This window comes from Pogoniulus pusillus, chromosome 26 (assembly GCF_015220805.1).
Source record: "Pogoniulus pusillus isolate bPogPus1 chromosome 26, bPogPus1.pri, whole genome shotgun sequence".
NCBI lineage: Eukaryota > Metazoa > Chordata > Aves > Piciformes > Lybiidae > Pogoniulus > Pogoniulus pusillus.
The window spans coordinates 6427522-6440891 of NC_087289.1; the positions used below are offsets into that span (position 1 = coordinate 6427522).

General features: G+C 51.3%; 1 long non-coding RNA gene across 1 annotated transcript; it reads right to left on the bottom strand.

Annotated features, from left to right (window-relative positions):
- Positions 1 to 3351: 3351 nt before the first annotated feature.
- LOC135187049 (uncharacterized) lies at positions 3352 to 10665 on the bottom strand. The gene is made up of 2 exons (XR_010307175.1): positions 10593 to 10665; positions 3352 to 7672 (listed from the first exon to the last, which is right to left on the bottom strand). It is a non-coding gene; the product is annotated as an uncharacterized LOC135187049 (long non-coding RNA).
- Between the last annotated feature and the right edge of the window lie 2705 nt (positions 10666 to 13370).

The following is a 13370-nucleotide window of genomic DNA, read 5'->3' on the forward strand; positions in this document are numbered from 1 at the left end:
GACGAAATACCCCTTTCAGGGGGCAGGCAGCAGAAATGCTGAAGGTGTCACCCCCAGGGAGCAGTTTGCTGGCACACTGTCCTCCTGACAGTGTTTGGAAAGCACATGCTGCACTGGGTAGCTCTGGCAGCAGCCACGGGAAGAGGGCACGGGCCCAGGGAGGTTATAAATCACCCACGGTGTGCGTGTGTGTGTGTCTCAGCTCTGACCTAAGCAGGCGAGATTAATGGACTATCCATTTAACCCCACTAGCCCTTAACTAGCCGTGAAGCGCAGGAGCAGCTCGGCAATGGCACCGGTGGGAACAGGCCTGCTTTGTGGGTGGCTGGGGTGGAGAGCTTGAAGAGTCCCTCTCCTTTTGGCAGAAAGCTGTCTGGGAAAGTCATTCTCTCTGAGCAGGGGGGAGCAGCCCTGCCACTTCTGCCCTGTGCGGGACATTTCTCATAATTAGAAGAGCGAGCTCAGTCACAATGGCTCCACACAGCTGCAATTAATACCTAGCTGGCTGCTGGCTTTTGCAGCTGGTCCCTGCTCCACCTTCCATCAGGGAGATGAATGGATGGAAGAGCATCTCCCCAGGAAAGTGTTTCCCTGATTGGCAGCACCAGCTACATGCCAGGAGCCCGGGCTGACCAGTGGTGCCAGCCTCTCTGGGGATTCTCATGCAGATCCCCACAGGACTGGGGTGAAGGCATTCAGCTTTCACGGGGGCCATGGGGAGGCAACATGCAGGACTTCGTCTCCACATCCCGGCGGCAAAGGGCAGCTCACCCTTCTATCACCTTATCCCCTTTGCAGATGTCTCCTCATCCTCCGCTGCCCAGCGGCAGCGTGAGTGGGTGTGAGGTTTCTCACCAGTTTTCCTCCAGGCTACTCTACCAACCCGGAGCTGGTCCTAGCATCACCCAGCTGTAGGATGCCTTTGCATCTCAGCAGGAGGCTTTGCAGCAGCATAAAGCCCCCGCGGCAGAGCCTTTGCAATTGCTGGTGCTAGCAGCAGCGAGTCAGAGCCTCGGCATTGAGTCTCGCCCAGATGAACTTGCTGCCGTCGCGCATTGTGCAGCGGCAAGAGGGACACAGGATCTGGCTGGCATGTTCCCAGGCTCCCTCACCAGTACTGAGTAAGGTCACACTAGAAGCTCCTGAGGCAGGTGACCATGCTCCCGGGTCTGTGTTGTCATCCTAAACACAGAGCTACTCTGCCCGTCCAGCAGGCGGCAGGTCTCCCAGCTCTCCTCACCATCAACCTGCCCTGCACACCCACCCATCCATCCGCAGCATCACCCCGTGCCTATTTTCAGTGCCAATTCCCATCCAGGGTCAGCTTCCAGCCCTCTTGCACCTTGTAAAACCTTCCCCCCCGGCCCAAGACAGCTGCTTTTTGGCTGCAAACCCCACAGAATGTGAATGCAGTGGCAAAACCCAAGTCCTCCTCCCGGAGGTGACAAAGGCAGAGGTGCTATGCTTCACGCTCTGCTCTGCCTTCTATCCCAGCCTCAGGAAGACCTGAAGGGTGCTGGCCAGCCAGCAGCATGGCATAGCTGAGATTCATGGGTGCCAGCTTCCCTCTGCGTGAGCAGGGCTGGCTAGCTGAGAACAGATACGGGAGTCAGATGTCCTCAGAGCTGCAGTGCTCATGCTTGCAGTATTGTTATAGGGGAAAATGGAGGGTAAATATGAATGAATTCACTATTAACTGTGCGAGATAGGATGCTGTATATTCACACGGTTAAGTAAAAGAAAGTAAATGGAAATCTTTATCACTATAGACTGCTGAATATTAATAGTTATTGTTTGAGTTGCTGCAGCGTGGAAAAGTCAATTATAACCTAAGTGTAAAAACGTCCTGAATTATAGATAAACTAGGCAAGGATAGAGACGAATCTTCACCAGGCAACACAAAACCCTCGATAAAAGAAGAAAGAAATGTGATAAGAACTTTAAAACAGTGGCTGTCAAAATGCAGGGAATCATTCTTTGTATTGGTTAATGCCACGCATAAGCTAGCTGGGAGCTAGAAAGGGTTAAATGCCTGCATGTTAAATGCATGCTTTATTTCTGCAGCCTACACAGAGACATGGGCAGCAGAGGGGAACTAACATGTTTGCATCTTCAGCAACAAAGCCTGAATTTTCCAACCCCCACATTGAGGCTGGGGTTTCCCAGCACCCCTTTCAGGATTAAAATTAATGCTCCCAGTGTTTTGAAGAACCAGGAGCTGAAAACGTGAGGATGTGTGCCTCGGTGGTGGCTGCTGGGGTCCACGCACTTAAGGAGGCCCAGCCCCTGGTCCCCATCTGAGAGCAGAGCATCATGCCTCTGCTTTTGCTAAGGTAAAAGCTTCATTTGAGATACTGCAGGTCACTGACTCCTGACCTGGGAGGTGACCGAGCTGTTGCAGTCTCCATCCTTCCTCACAGACACAATCAAGTTATCATTTCTAGTAACAGGAAATGAGGATGCATGCCATGAGAGCATTCCTGAAGACCCTGTAGAGGCCTGGAGGGAGATTGCTGTACCCCATTTCCCTTCCCAACTGGGACATGACACACATTTCTTGCATTTAATTCCAGAAGAGATGGATAGTATCTCTGGGAGGTGACTGCTGCCTTTGGGGTCAGCCTAAAACTGTCTGAGCTCTGGCTAGAGGAAGATGTGACACAGAGCTCTCCACAGCATACTGGGGGAGAGGGGTGGCCATTCCCCATCTGTTCTGTCACTGCTGCAGATGTGAAGGAGAGCAAAACTTTCAAGATTTCGCTGTTATTCACCAAGAAGACACAGCCAGCACCTGTGGATGATGTTGGAGCGGCCACCAGCTCTCTTCCTACCTAACTGGGGGGCCATCAGGCCCCCTGGTCTTTGTCTCCTCCAACATTCATGCAGTGTGCACCACAGGGACTTACCAGTGATGATGGGAGGAGGATCCCTCTGCCCAGTTGGGCATAGCTTAGGGCCTCTGCCTCTTCTGGAATGGATTAAAAAGGGAGTGGGCAGGGAGGTCCAAGTGGCCACACCTGGGGTGCTCTGGGTTTGGGGAGAAAAAGCAGGAAAATAGGTCAGATGGGGTGGAAAAGGGGCAGATATGGCCTTCCAGTGTGATCTGGTATAGGTGATCCTGCTCTGGCAGGGCGGTTGGACTAGATGATCTTTCAAGGTCTCTTCCAGCCCCTAACATTCTGTGATTCTGTGTGACTTTACATAGTCACAAGCAAGCCTTTTGGTGGACCCACAGCTCGAGAAGCTCAGATGTTTCTGTGGCAGGAGAGGGCATGAGCCAAGCAGTACCCAGCCCTTCGAAGGGCCAATGTTCATTTATTACCCTAAAGGGAGGTTTCTAAGTCACATTGATTCCACATGTCATTACTCCCAGGTGGTGGCAAGTGACCCATTATAGCAGGTTTCCAGAGCAAGAAGGCTGGACTCAGTAATAAAAGTGATGTGCTTCCTCTTCTGTAATTATTCCATCCCACTCCCACCTCTGGCTAACACCACATCATTATTTTGCAATCTGGATGCTTCAAAAGAGTATTTCAGCAGTTCTCATCAGCATCGCTTATCCCTGGAGAGCAGTGCTGGAGTTTGTTGTATTGCTGTATACAGCAGAGAACTGCTTCCTTGGAGGAGAGAGGCAGGGCAAGCCATGCTGACTTTGTGCTGGGACTTGCCATGCTGACCTCAGTAAGTAATGACAGACTTTCCCTGCTCTTCTGTCCAAAGGTGCTGGGTACCCAGCTGCACATCCCACTGGCAGTGATGAGGTACTTGAGGCCATTTATATTCTTGTCCAAAGCAGAAACAAGGTGAAACTTTAGCTCTGGATGGAGCAAATCAGAGCTGCAGCTGGTAGAAATGAGGAACATTCACCTCACCAGCCTCAACCCTGCTCTCTGAAACCCTTCTATGAAAGAACAACTGAGGCCACCAAGGCCTTGCTGTCCTCCTATCATCATCCTCAGCTCAGATCTGCCTGCGCATACCAAATCCCACTGCTGAGGTTGCACAACCATTTCCATTAGAAGCCATAATTAAGGTCAAAAACTATTTCTATTATAACCCTACTTTGTTCACTCAAAGCTTCTTGAAAAATTCTCCTTTTGCTCTAATTTTTTCCATACCCTGAGCCCAGAGGCAAATTGGGAGTTAATGTTTAAATTAAGCCCATTGAAGAGCATCTGAGAGATGTGAGATGCAGAGTGTCCTGCTCCCTCCACCGCTCCGGAAGCAGGCTGCATCCCTTAAATCAGCACCACGTCCCCCTCTGGAGAGGGGACTTTCCTAGATCTGAGTGGAGGAGAAAGCTGATTAATATTAAGCTGATTAATATGGGATGATTGTTTAGAGATACCCCACGGAGCATTTATATGAATTCCACACCAGCACTGTGCTGTGACCCCGCACGCCGTGCCCGCGCGCGGATATTAGTGTAGTGAATATTAAAACCATTTCCAAAGAATGAAATCTTGGCCACAGCAAAGATCAGAGCAGCGGCAGCTGATGCACCAAGTCCCCTGCCCACATGGGAGACGATGCCTTTGCCAGCTCAGTTAAGCAAAAGATGAACCAGCACAGAAACGATTTGGTGTCAAAGGGGCCGTAAGCGTTTTGGTCTGGCAGGATCACTCGCTGCAGATCCTTCAGGGCCGTGGGGCAGGAGAAGAGCTGTAGGGAGGTTACTGTTATCAGGAGCAGGTATTTGGGGAGATCCTATCGCATCTGCTCTCTGCAGGGACATGGGGATTGTTGCAATTAGTGTAATTTCCTTTAGGAATATAAGAAAACACCAGTTCTCCGAATCTGCTGGAATTCCTACCCTTCCAGAAAGGCAGGTTAGCAGCAGCCAGCCGGCACCTCCAAACCACCTCTGCTTGCAGACAGAATTTGTGACTCATTAAGGCAACAAATATGAACAAGATCGATATCACCTTCTTGAACAACTCTGGGTACTATTGGCCGGGAAAAAAATCATCTGATCTGAGCTGTGGGAGAAGAGAAACATGCTCTGGGACAAGACCCTGCAGGTATTCTGCCGGTACTGGGTAGGGAGGCAAAAATGAGCTGGCGTATGGGTGCTTTGTGGAGGACGTCTATGTTTCAAGGGTAGTTTCTCCTTGCAGAGAGGCTGCTTGGGGTGTCAGGTTGTGCGCAGAGACTGGGAGCTGGGCAGGCTGGTCTTGTGCGCATTAATCGCCTCCGTCTGCTCGCCATACGGGCTGCCGCGGCCGGCCCCGGGGTGGGGGGGGGGGGAGAGAGGAATGCTTTTGTTAGCCCAGTGCACTTGCCAGCCAGGAAGGATCACTGGAAGGCAAAGCGGGCACTTAAACGAGCTTTGTCTTCCCATTGTAATTAAAATGAGACCCAGAAATCAAAGCTGTTATCTGCCTGCCCACAGGACAAGCAAGATGCTGCTCTCAGTTGCAGCCAAGCCGGGGTCCAAGACGGCCTGTGGGATTTCTGCCTGGGGGAAGGCTGTGGACAAGGGCCAGGGTTGCTGGTGAGCCCTCAGCCCCTGGCACCAGCTGGTTTAATTTACAGGTAACCCACCTCCAGTGCTGGAGAGCAACTGCGGGGTGGAGAGAGACCTCGGGCTGTCAGAGAGCAGCAGTGACAAGCTCTCCCTTTTTCCTCCCAGGACTTTGGCCACTCAGTCACCTTCAGTGGGAGGAAAGCTGCAGGTTTTGGCAGTGGCTCCAGGAGCAAGAGGTGCAAACCTGGCCACTCACATGTTACCTCATCATCCCTCAGCGAGATGATGGCTTGGGCACTGGGAACACGGCTGAGTTTTACCCTGCTGTGCATCAGCAGCAGCAGTCCAGCAACTCAAAGGCAGCCTTGCGGCAAGTTTTCACCCCAGAAGCTGTGCGCATGAGCAGGGGTTAGGAGCTGAGGGACTTAGGAGGACTCCCCTGCCCAACATTCCAAGCCATTCTAGAACAGCATCCTCCTCCCTGCCAGACCAGGATGGCTCCTTTCACTGGGCTGGCGTCTCGATGGCCACTGTGGAGGAGACCAGACTCGGCAGGACCCTTCTTGTTGGATCAATGTCTAATAGCTGTGCTGGGGGGAACAGCCAAGCTGGGGATGGAGGGGTGAAAGGGCAACAACTGATTCACAAACCACCCAGTCACCAGAACAAAATTCCTCTTCTAACAAGGCATGGAGCAAACAAATTATCTTTGTTGTTGGGAAATCTGTAAGCACTTATCATTATAATTACCATCTGTGGTTTTGCCATTCAGGTAAAGTAGCAACAGCAGCTCTGATATGGGTTAGGCTCAGCCCCATGAGCTGCTAATCAAAACCAACCCATTTGCCTTCAGGTTGAAGATGATGTCAAATTTGATTGAATGTCCACCTTTGATGGCTTTACCTGAGACCTAACAACATCTGCACCCTACTCACAGTAGCTCTGAAAGGTGATACGTGTGGAAGAGAAAAGCTGCCCTGCCATGCACGCCCAGAAAGGCAGCAGCGAGCTCCCACCTAAAAATCACTGCTTCAGGAATCAATAAAGCACAGGTTTTGGTTCTTAAAAGAAAAAAATATAAAGTGTAAACAACAGAGACCAAAGCCCAAAGAGCTGGTCAGAAGATTTATACACAGCTTAGTTCAAATTTCTGTAATCTATTTAAATTAATAGCCACGTCCCACGCTAAATTGCTTCCAGAAACCAACAACTTCCAGGTTATTTCATTCTTTGCGAGGGAAGAGCAGAGGGGGACCTTGCCATGGGCTCAGTGATGTGGTGCAATTCATCCTCTGAGGGCTGAAGCCTGAATGTGAAAGGGATCTGGACACAGTGGTGAGCTGGAAAGGTCCCCTTTAGCTGCTGCCCAGCACATCCCTGCAGAACAATGCACTGGGGAGCAGATTTGGGAGTACTGCACCCCGTTATTTGCTGTGCTTGGTCAGAGCTGGGACAGGAGCATCCTGCTGTGCCCGTATCCCATCTGTGCCATGCCTAGCAGTACAAGGGAGCCTAGTCCCCACTGAGGAGGATCTCGCTGTGCCATGCACTCCAAAGCTATCTGGGCTTGCCCAACTCTTTCCATTTTAACATCTTCCCTTAATTCCTTATAAACCATGTCAGCATTTAGCTGGAGTTTTCAGAACTAAGGCAAGCTGGAGGCAGAACCCAGGCTAGGCAGATTGCAGCCAACGTGCCGAATGAGGTCCTGGAAAACGAAGATGGCCAACTTGAGAAATTCTTGCAGCCGCTTCAAGGCGAAGCTTGAATGCCTCCGCCTCTGTGGCAGAGAGCTGAATTTCCCCGGGGTGCTGCAGCAATTTTCCCAGTGATAATTTCTTCCAAGTTGTGCAATATTTTAAGCTTCTGAAGCTCCTGGGTCGCTCGTGCCGAGCGAGAAGCTGGCGTTTGCTGACTGGCAACTCCGCGGATTTATCTGTGCCCCGAAGTGGAGATGTGAGGGCAAGCTGAGCTCTCTCTGTGCTTTGCACCTGGCAGTGGCCAAGGGGGCTTGCACTGGCTGCTGCAAGCTCCCCCATCTCAGGCAGGGAGCAAAGGGAGAACAAAACTACACGGGAGAAAAGGAAAAGGAGGAATGTGCTGAGACTGGGACTGGGGAGACCTCGGCCTCTGAGGAGGAAAGCATATAGATGCCAGAGGGGTGCTGCAGAAGTGCTCAGGCTGGATCACAGGATCCTCAGCCTCCTGTGGGGACAAGGCAAGGACATTTGTCAATAACCACCTCTTATTGGTGCTAGGAAAAAGTGTTTAACTCCCTGTGGGCAAAATGCCTGGTGTCAGCATGTAAAGCTTAATATGACATGCAGCAGCATCAGGCTACCAAGATCAGAAACTGTACCCAGCTTTCACCCCCTGCCTGTAAGCTTTTGGGAAGAAAGGTGATCACAAAAAAAAAACAAACTAAAAAAAACCCAACCAACCAAAAACAGTTTTAAAAGGCAGAAATCTTCTCCTCCTTCTCTCCGTCGCACACTATTGGTATCTCTGTTCAGACCTCCACCTAAGTGAGGTTTGCTTTTAATTCATTCTCTTTACCACATCCCACCTCTGGCAGAAACCAAACCCTGGGAATGAGAGTCCCAAAAGCCAAAAGCAGGAAAATCTCCTGGAAACCATTACACAATCCAGTACTGTTGCGACACGTCTGAGGTATAACAAACAAGGTGCTCGACATACCAGCAATACCATCACTCTGCCCTGCGTCACTGACATCCACTTGCAGGAGACTTTTCTTGTCTGTCCCCAAACCTCTTAGGAACTTCAAGAGCCAGGCTGAAATCATGCCCCTGGTCACCCAGCCCCAAGGAATCACTGTCCTCTGAGGGAGATAACAAGCCTGGGAAATAGCTTTGCTTAGGTTTGTGTTATATAGTGTAATCTGCTCATCTGGGTGAGACCTTTGCCAAGGTTTTGCTGCTACAATTCCTGCCTGAAGCATAACTGCTCTTATTACAAATGGACAGTCCTTTCACCTCGCCTGCTTCAGGGAGCATGGAGCCATGCACGGTGCCTGCAGACCTCTGTGTTATACAGCATCCCTCTCCTGCTGGCCTGAGAGCCTGCGCCACGAGTACAAATCAACATCCTGCCAAGGAAGGAGAGGTAACCCCCTCCCAGCACAGATGCTTTGAATAAACCATGTCCCACAGATTATCATCTGAGGGTTATGTTTTAACCACAAACTGTTATTATTTATCCTTCATAGAGGCAGGCAGGTGCAGGAGATACTCCGCTCTGAGTCATGACTGTGTGAGTTATGGCTGAGAGGGATTAAGGCTCTTGGTGGCACTGAGTACTGCTGTTACTCTTCTCTTTAGTGTTACCTGGAGATCTCCTGCTGAGAAACCCCTCAGTTTCTGTGTGCTACCCTCCAACCTTTCAACAAGCCCTTCTGCTAAGCACAGCTTCTCCTCCTGCTTCTCATTGGAGGCCCCTGGAAAGAGCCCTCCAGCCTCAGACATTCCCCAGCTTCAGCAGCCATCAGTGCAGAGTAAATCATGGCCTCTCCAGGGAGGATAATCACCCAGAGAAGGGCAACGAAGCTGGTGAGGGGCCTGGAGCACAGCCCTATGAGGACAGGCTGAGGGAGCTGGGGTTGTCTAGCCTGGAGAAGAGGAGACTCAGGGGGGACCTCATTCCTGTCTACAACTACCTGAAGGGAGGCTGTAGCCACGTGGGGGTTGGTCTCTTCTCCCAGACAACCAGCAACAGAACAAGGGGACACAGTCTCAAGTTGTGCTGGGGGAGGTCTAGGCTGGATGTTAGGAGGAATTTGTTGCCAGAGAGAGTGATTGGCATTGGAATGGGCTGCCCAGGGAGGTGGTGGAGTTGCCATCCCTGGAGGTGTTTAGAGGAGACTGGATGAGGTATTTAATGCCATGGTCTAGTTGATTGGCTAGGGCTGGTGACAGATTGGACTGGATGATCTTGGAAGTCTCTTCCAACCTGGTTGATTCTATGATTTGATGATCATCCTGTGCCTCTCAAGAAATAGGCAGCAGCTTGACAGCATCACAGTCCTCGTTTAGACACCACTGTCCACAGGGATGGGGGATGCATAAAATGCTCCAAAAGAGATGTGTGCCAAGAAACAATTGGTGATTGGTGGTACCCAGCAATGGCTTCACCAAGGGCAAATCATATTTGACAAATTTAGTGGCTTTTTATGACGAAGTCACACCAAGAGTGGACAAGGGAAGGGCAACTGACATCATCTACCTGGACCTGAGTAAGGCATTTGACTCTGTCCCACATGACATGTTGGTCACCAAACTGGAAAAACACAGACTTGATGGGTGGAGCACTGCTGGATAAGGAATTGGCTGGATGGTGGCACACAGAGAGTGGTGATCAAGGGCACAATGGCCACCTGGAGACTAGTGCCAAGTGGCCCTCTCAGGGGTCAGTGCCAGGACCAGTGCTGTTTAACATCTTTGTCAGTGATATGGACAGAGGAATCAGTGCACCCTCAGCAAGTTTGCAGATGGCACTAAGCTGTGTGGCACAGTAGACTTGCTAGAGGGCAGGGATCCATCCAGAGGGACCTGGACAGGCTGCAGAGGTGGGCCCAGGCCAACCTCATGACATTCAACAAGGCCAAGTGTAAGATCCTGCACCTGGGTCGGTGCAATCCCAAGCACATATCCAGACTGAGGGGTAAATGGCTGAGAGCAGCCCTGAGGAAAAGGACCTGGGGGCCTGGATTGATAAAAAGCTCAACATGAGTCTGCAGTGTGAGTGCAGCCCAGACTGCAACTGTGTGCTGGGCTGCAGCAAGAGCAGCCTGACCAGCAGGGCAAGGGTAAAGATTCTGCCCCTTTACTCTGCTCTTGTCAGACCCCACCTGGAGTACTGTGTGCAGTTCTGGAGCCCCCAACACATGAAGGACATGGAACTGTTAGAGCAAGTCCAGAGGAGTGCCATGAAGATTGACAAGCGAACAGAAAGCAGCAGTTAAGCACAGAGGAGCTCAGCCAGCACCCGTGGGTGATGTTAGAGCAATCATCAAGCCTAGTTCTACTTAGCCGGGGGGCCACCAGGCCCCCCGGCCTTTTTGATCCCCTCCACCACTCACCCAGTGCACTCACCAGGGTGGGAGACTCACCAGTGGTGATGGGAGGAAGATCCTCTGCCCAGTTGGGCAAACTTGGAGCTACTGCCTCTTCTGGGACCGATTATAAAGGAGAGTGAGCAGGGAGGGCAAAGTGGTCACACCTGGGGTGGGAGGAGACTGCAACAGCACCCAGGTGCTGTGAGTTTGGGAGAAAAAAGGGAGAAATGTGAGGTGGGAAAGGAGCAAAGATTAGATTCTTCACGGCAAGAGTGATTGGCACTGGAATGGGCTGCCCAGGGAGGTGGTGGAGTGCCCATCCCTGGAGGTGTTTAAGAGGAGGCTGGATGAGGCACTTAGTGCCATGGGTTAGTTAATTAGAAGGGTTAGGTGATGGGTTGGACTCGATGATCCTAGAGGTCTTTTCCAACCTGGTTCATTCTGTGATTCTGTGAAGATGCTCAGAGGGCTGCAGCAGCTCTGCTGTGAGGACAGGCTACAGGACAGGCTACAGGAATCTGGGCTCTTCAGCCTGGAGAAGAGAAGGCTTCAAGGAGACCAAATAGTGGTGAAGGTGGCCTACAGGAGGGCTGGGGAGGGACTATTGACAAGGTCTTGTAATGACAGGACAGGTTTAAATTGGAAGAGGGAAAATGCAAACTAGATGTTAGGAAAGGGTTCTCTCCAGTGAGGGTGGTGAGACACTGGCACAGGTTGCCCTGGGAGGTTATGGATGCTCCCTCCTTGGAGGCGTTCAAGGCCAGGTTGAATGAAGCCTTGAGCGACCTGTTCTAGTGGGAGGTGTCCCTGTCTATGGCAGGGAGTTGGAACTGGATGAGCTTTGAGGTCACTTCCAACCTAAACCATTCCAAAATCAATCAATAAATAAAATAAAATGTGCCCACTGGCCCACCATGCCAGGCTGGAAGGGGACAGCAGTCTCTGGTCACCTCAGCTGAGGCAAAGCAGGGTACATGGAAGCTTTGTCAGCCTTGCCCCTCACTGTTACTGATTCACTGGAGAAAGGGAGGTTTTGGGGATGGACTGATGAATGAGTGGATGGATGGATAGGGATCATGGTCTGGCAGTCAGCCCATGCTGGTCAGAACCATGCTCCCTCTTCCACAGCCCCAGACACCAGCAAGCTTGTTCCTGGAAATATTTGTACAATGTAGGCCACTCCTTTAATAACTCCCACATGACATGCTTGGAAAAAAAATCAAACCCCAACAGAATGTCAGCATTTCCTTCAGACTCAGTATTGTGCTAGTGCTGAGCAGTAGGGAGAGACAGAAAGAGATGACTTTCCAGCAGAGGCACAAGGTGAAGCACTGAGACCCTGCGTTTTGGTCTCAGCTCTGCCACGGGCTTGACTGCACAAGAGAAGACTCCTGTGCTCACATCCCTACAGTGCCTCAATTTTCCCACCCAAAACAGCAGGAGAAGAGGAAAGAGCATGTTATGGATGAGCTGCCTGGGCATGGCTGCAAGCACAAGCAAAAGCTTCACTGCTAGCAAGGTATCCCGGAGTGTGTACAGGGTCTGTGCTCGGCTGGGATCTGCTGCCTCACCGAGGTACAGTGAAGGCTGCAGAAAACTATCTCAAGGGATAGTTCCTGATGCCTGTGCCTGTTCAGGGAGCGAGAGAGAGAAGCTATTTTAATCTCCTTTATTGGCCTGGAAAAATCATGCAAGCAGCAGTCCCATTCATGGCTTCCCCAGTGCTGGCACTGCTGTTCACCCAGCAGCAGCCCTGTGAGAATTGGCTGGTACTTTCCTGACCCAGGAGCACCCTTCCCTGCCTTGAAGGACTGGAAGAGTGATGTGAAGGGGCAGGAAGACACTCAGCCAAGACCACCCAGGGAGCCTTGGTCCCCGTTACAGGTATTTGCTCAGCTCAGCAACCCAGAGGACAGGGTCCAATACCCAAATACGCCCCTCCAGGGAGCAGAGAAGTGCATGCAGACTCTGTAAGACTCTCTGCATGCCACAGAGCATCTCTATTCAGCTCAGCCTCTGTCACTGTGTGTCAAAATTCCCACGCTGCAAACACTGTTGTCCACTTTCCCCCCTCGAGTCCTCTCACACCACGCATCTCCTTCCACATTATTGCACTGGCATGAGCCACTTCACTCTGTTTGCTGAGAGCATCTAGATGAGCATCTGGTGCAGCCAACAGCTCTGGAGCAGAGAGAGACAGGCTCACATCTTTTGCACCAGCTTCTGCAAGGTTGTGACAAGGCAGCCCCAGGAGAATACAGCTGCCCCCTGCCTCAATGGCTTTCACTGGCCACAAGGTCATTTACTGTGGGTAATGCTATGGCTCTGCTGAACTCCCAGACCCCAAGATTTGTGTGGCTGACAGCTCCCATCAGGAATGCTAATACTTTGGTATTTCCAATATTTTGGTACTGCAAAGCAAATACATCTGATGTGGAGTCATTAATATGTAATAAATGCAACCCCACCAGAGTGCTTTGACAGATGCAGTTTTTCAGAAGAGAATGACTCTTCTGAACAGATTTTAAACTCAAATAAGCTTTTTCTTGGCAGCTGCCAGAAGCTGGAACCAAAGGAGCTTTTCACTGGCTTGCAAGACTTCAGACTAGCAGACTCACGTTGCTATAGATCCATCCACCATCAAACCTCTGCAAGAGCAATTCCTGCGTGGTGGGGTATGAGCAGCACGGCAGCAGGATTGTGGGGGGCAGGCAGGTGGGTGAGCAGGGTCAGGGTGGTTGCTCCACAGCCTCCTGCATGCATCTTGCAGAAAGATACCCCCCAGCAATAAGCCAGAAAGGTGGCACAGCCTGTTGCTTTGGGATCTGCCGG